This window comes from Mercenaria mercenaria, chromosome 17 (assembly GCF_021730395.1).
Source record: "Mercenaria mercenaria strain notata chromosome 17, MADL_Memer_1, whole genome shotgun sequence".
NCBI lineage: Eukaryota > Metazoa > Mollusca > Bivalvia > Venerida > Veneridae > Mercenaria > Mercenaria mercenaria.
The window spans coordinates 72,044,663-72,050,662 of record NC_069377.1 but is presented as its reverse complement, the minus strand read 5'-3'; the positions used below and the strand labels follow the sequence as shown (position 1 = coordinate 72,050,662).

General features: G+C 34.3%; 1 protein-coding gene across 1 annotated transcript in view; it reads left to right on the top strand.

Annotated features, from left to right (window-relative positions):
- The first annotated feature begins 1,373 nt into the window (after positions 1-1,373).
- The window catches only part of LOC123536101 (uncharacterized), a 28,789-nt gene continuing 24,162 nt past the window's right edge, over positions 1,374-6,000 (top strand). Inside the window, exon 1 of the mRNA XM_045318921.2 lies at positions 1,374-1,620. The gene's annotated coding sequence lies outside the window, so the exon portion shown is untranslated. The remainder of the gene's footprint in view (positions 1,621-6,000) is intronic.

Here is a 6,000-nt window from a genome sequence, read left to right as displayed (position 1 = left end):
AGTAGCATTAGGCGGTCTGTAAACTGTAGCAATTAAATATATTTCATTCCGACATTTTACTTTAATCCACAATGATTCAGGTAGATTTATTTCAAGATCAAAAATTCTACTAGATATGAGATGTTCTGTGACATATAATAAAAGGCCTCCTGAATGATTGGTATTATCTTTGCGATAAGGCTCACTATAGTTTTCTAACTTCAACATTTCTGTGTCAACTAAAATATCTAAATGAGTTTCGGTAAAGCAGAGCAAATCAAAATCTAACCAGTTGTCTCTTACAAAATCGAGTTTGTTTCTGATACTTCTCATATTTTGATGAAAAACCGACAGACAGTTCTCATTGTTTATCGGACCAGGATTTTCTTCAACATCGCCTGATAATATCAATAATTTTATCAAGATAAAAACATGTTCAACATTCAAAAACAAATAATCGTCTGCTGGTATAAATTCTCTGATAGCAGCATGGATAGTTCCAAAGGATACTAAAATTCCATTTTGTAGATTAACAAAATTAAGAAAAATTATTGTCATTATTTGTCTTATTAGACAAAAGGTACCACGTATTATTTGTATTAAGGCATTAACAATGGTTAGAATTGGCTGGCAGTAAAAACGACATCTTCCCTTAATTTTCTGAGTACTGTTGTAAAAAGGACCTATTGCCGCTCGATAGACACATAGCTCATTCATTACCTAAATGGATATAGAAATATGTAGAAAGTGTGGTTTGTAGCGGCGTATTGGTCGTAATACATTTTTATGATCGTAGGCCCTAAGACGCTGGACAAGCAGAACAGACAGAAAATATAGAGAGAATAATATAAGAAAAAAATGTACATGAAAATAAGCTCATTCGACATACACAGATGTCGCATGTTATGAATAAGCAGCAACTGCAACAGTTGGAAAATACAACATTACAAGTGATACATAAAATGAGCAATTTGACGACTGTATATTATCTCAAACACATAACATATTCGTTCGTTCTTATACCAACACATACAAATATACATACACACACATATATAAATATACATCTGTACATATTTACATATATTTACATAATCATACAAATATACCTATACTAAATTCATAGCTAGATGTACTTACGCAAGTTCCAGCTTAATTCAAGGAAGGGATATGAATCGGTTTAATGTTATAAGTGAAATAATTGAATTAGCCTCCCTTGGACCAGAGTTTTCTCTAAATATATGACTATTAGTGATCTGCATGGATATCAGGGACAAATCTTGATCAAGCTTTTAATACACACACGTATATAAATATACATATAAACATATTTACATATATTTTACTAATCATACACATATACCTATTCTAAAGTTATAGCTTGGTGTACTTTATAGTATTAAAATATTCATATACGTAAAATCTATCTTAACTCAAGGAAGGGTTATAAATCTGTTCAAGATTTGAAGTGTAATAATTGATGGACCAAAGTTTTCTTTGTATATATCACTATCAGCAATCTGCATGGATATCACGGAATAATCTTGATGAAGATTTTAAAAGTGCTCTACATATTGAGTGTGTTAGAAATGGAATCAAGGATTATTTATAAAGGGAAAATGCTTTCTTGGAATTATAAAGGTACTCATTTACTTGTTGATGTTTTGTATGGTTTTCGGGTATTCATGCATGTACGTTTACTAATACGTGTGGAGTTTGACATATATCTTACACTTTATGATGTGTGTAAACATGCACATCGCATAGTGACCTAACCCTTCTTAATACTTTTACTAGTACGGTTTTCTCATGGATGTAAATAATGCTCTTTTACATAAATAGTAATGTAAATATGTTGTTACACGGACATTTGATTTGAACTTGATTTGTAAAAATTATGTATACAATTTTGGTCAAGGAGATAATTGATTATCGTAATGGGGTAACTCTGTTGATTTTAATGTACATTATTCACTACGTGTATTTGCAGCACGTACACGTATACGTGCACTCTATGAAAAAAGATAAAAATTCATTAGTAACAATTATGTATACTATTTTGGTCAGGGAGGTAATTACTTATCGCTATAAGTTTCGCTATAAGGTTACTGTAATGTTCGGTGTTCAGTACGTGTATTTATAGCACGTACCCGTATACGTGCACTTGAAGAAAAATAAAGAAGTCATTTGCTCTATACCCGCTTATGACACCTGAATGAACACAGTATGATTTTTAACGTTTATCAAGCATAGGGTGTTTTATATCACTGATAATAAAGCTTACATCAATAAGAGATCTAAATATTCATGACAAAAACAATTACAATACAAAATCTTTTATTGCATTAAACACACCAATGTTTATAGCAATTGACAACTAACATTTACAAATATACATTACAAGACAAAATCCAATACGTAGAAGCAAGAAAATGATTTTTCCAGGAGCAATATATTATAACATCCCTATTAGTGGTAATATCATATATATATTTATATATTAACCAGCAGACTACTATGGTTCGATTCTCTGGATATTTGCATAATAAACATATTTTGCAACATTTATAACTGTTTTTCTATTTTTACAATTTAGCAAAGATTCAAACTTGTTGAGTGTTGGCCAGCTACAATAATAACGTGGCAAGAACTTTCTCCGAAGAGTTGTATGTTTCGGACAGACTAATAAAAAATGGAACTCTGATTCGACCCTATTCATATTGCAAGATTTACACAATCTCTGTTCCCTTGGAATGTTATTATATCTACCTGTTTCAATGAACAATTTGTGGGATGACACCCTATATCGTGTTAGGGCTACTTGTAATTTTCTATCTGGTATAACATCCAAATACTTTTCTTGGCAAAACTCAAACTTGAACAATGCATACGATTCTAGGCGTGGGGAGTTATTAATGTTGAAATACCAAGATTGGCAGTATGTATCAAAAATTCTTTGTTTAATTTTCAAAAAGGTAAGTTTATCCATTGCCTGGTTGTTCCAAACAAAACCAAACCCATTTTGTTCTAAAATTTGTTTGACGTACGAAGCCCAATTTTTGTTATTGTAACTTATATTGTTATCGGCGTCGATCTTAAGAACACTGTATACTTTGTGTAAGTTTGATGAGGTATCCTCCTTTAATATCTTTTGCCAATACCTAAGGACAATGATTTTACGAAAAATATGCATAGGCAGTCTAACGAGTTCCCCATATAATGCCGCAACGTTTGTCGACTTTCTAACACCTAGCAGACGACGCATAAATTTCAGATGCACCATTTCAACGTCAGTCGCAGGATGCACTCCCCATATTTCAGCGCCGAAATTGAGTATAGATCCTACTAAGGTGTCAAATAAAGCAACTTTTCTAGAAATTGGAAGTTCAATTTGTTCCATAATAGAGAAAAGATTGTACAATGAAATTGATGCGTGTTGCGCTATCAGTTTTTGCGTCCTCGACCAGTTACCGTTTTTGAACAGTGTAACCCCCAAATATTTAAAGGATTGAACGGTTTCTAATTTGTTACCATATATGTACACGTCACAGGGACTCGATCTTCCATTCTCGAATACCATTGCCTTGGTTTTGTTAACATTGATACGCATACCCCAAGTATTACAATAGGTCTCAACGTCGTGTAGCATAGATTGGAGAGTTTCTACTGAGGTCGCAAACAGTACCATGTCGTCTGCGTACATTATAAGAAATAATTTGACATCGTCTATTGTGATTATGTTATTCAAGTTCGAATTGATATTTTCAAGAATGTCGTTCACGAAGAACATGAATAATAACGGGGAACTCGGATCACCCTGTTTTAAATCCGATGTCTGAACTGAAGAATTTAGACAAAGTTTTTATAACGGACACATGACTTGACGGTACTGTACATTGACCTCAGCGCTTTGACAAAGCGCCCGCTGACGTTTTCCCTTAAAAGCTTTTGCCAAAGGTGTTGTCTATCGATACGGTCAAAGCACTGCTCGTAATCAAGGAATACACAGTAAAGTTTCTGTTTGGAATTAAGTGTCTTTGTAATAATTGCTTGTAAGATAAATAAACAGTCTGTTATAGACTTTCCTTTCTGAAAACCGTACTGGCAGTCTGTTAATTTATCATACTTATCCGCCCATTTTGTAAGTCTGTTCAATAAAAGTTGCGAGTAAATTTTTGCTAAAATGTTAATAAGAGTGATACCCTATAATTTTGTGCAAGATTTGGATCCCACTTTTTATATACAGGGGTAATTATACCCTCGCCCCATGAAGTTGGATATTCACAATTCATGAAAAGTCTGTTGTATAGTACCATAAGAAATGGTGATAAGATATCAAAAGTAGCTTTAAATATTTCAGCAGGTAGATTATCGATCCCGGGACTTTTATTATTATTCTGGGAAAAGACAGCTGTTCGGAGTTCCGAAAGTGAAATCTCTGCATCAAGTTCTTGATTTAACAGGTTCGAATCATTCCCTATTTGATCGTCCGCGTTATTTGGTACATCTGCCCCAAATAAACCCTGAAAACGTGTAAATAAATCATCAAGTGTTAAAGAATCCGGAGTTTTTGTAGATTTCTTGTAAGTCCGTTTAATGTTTTGCCAGAATTTTCTAGGCTGTGTAGAAGCCAAGTTATTTATACGTTTACCCTCTCGTAGCTTAAAGTCACGTCGCGCCTTTTTCTTCACTTTATTATACTTCGTCCTAGCGCCTACGAAAAGTAATCGATTTTCTTCCGATTTGAATTTATTATAATTATTCCGATGCAATTTGAATTCTTTCTTTGCGTCGTAGCATGCTTTGTCAAACCAAGCCTTATTTGTTGGTGTACTACGTGTATTGCTGAATGACTGGGTTTTCCCAAAGACAACTTGCGCAGAAGTGTGAATAAAGTCGGTAAAGTCGCGCACCACGTGGTCAACAGGCTCGCGGTTCACGTCTCCTATTAGCCGATTGAGCGTCTCATTATTATTCATGAGCACGTCACAAAACGCGGGAATTTTCTGACTGTCCCATACTATCTTGCTTGTGGGTGGGTCAGCATTTTGCTGCAGCGTGCGGAGTTCTTCAGAATTTCTGTTTCCGCTAAGTTTAAGCATAAATGAAATACAAGCATGATCGGAGAACTCGGTAAATTCATTTACCGTGAATTCATAAACATGGCAAAAATCTGAATGTTTCAAAAGCATGTAATCCACGACACTGACCCCCCTATCTCCCGCATAGGTGAACTCGCCCACATTTTCATCTAACCCCAACCGTGCATTGGCTAATAGATAATTTGTACATTGACAAAATTCAAGCAGACGACGTCCCATGTGATCTGTGACTAAGTCTTTACTAATACGTGGGCGGACTGTGCTATTGTCAATAAACAAAGTATTTTGATCAAGATATTTGTCAAATTCTATGTAATCTAAATTGCCACTGCCTGTACGGCTATTAAAATCGCCTGTAGCAATAACTTTACCTAAAGCTTCATACTTTAAAACATCTGACTCGAGTGCATCGTAATAATCAAAATCGTTACATTGCATGAATTTGGAAGCAATATATAAGTGACATAAGTATACATCAATATTGAAAGTAAACAAGTCTTTAGACAATTTAAGCCAGAAAATACCTGCATCATTTTTGTCCACAACAGTTATAAAATTATTCCATCTTTTTTTATAGTATAAAGTTATTCCACCACTAAATCTACCTCTAGATCCAATTTTAAATTTATTACCATAAATATGTTCACAATTATATCCCTGAATATCAAGATTTATAGTTTCCTTTGGAGATATCCATGTTTCACAAAGAAAAATAAGGTCAAATTTAGAGATGTATTCAACAAAGTCACTGTCACCAATTTTACGTTTGAGTCCGTTCACATTCCAGAATCCAATGTTAAGCTCCCGCTGACGCCCCTAAGACTTAGACGCAGGAGGGACGTATTCGACGCCATCAATGAAAAGTTTCTTGCCTATGAACTTGGCTGTCTTACCATCTTTCCGGGCATCCTTCATGGGT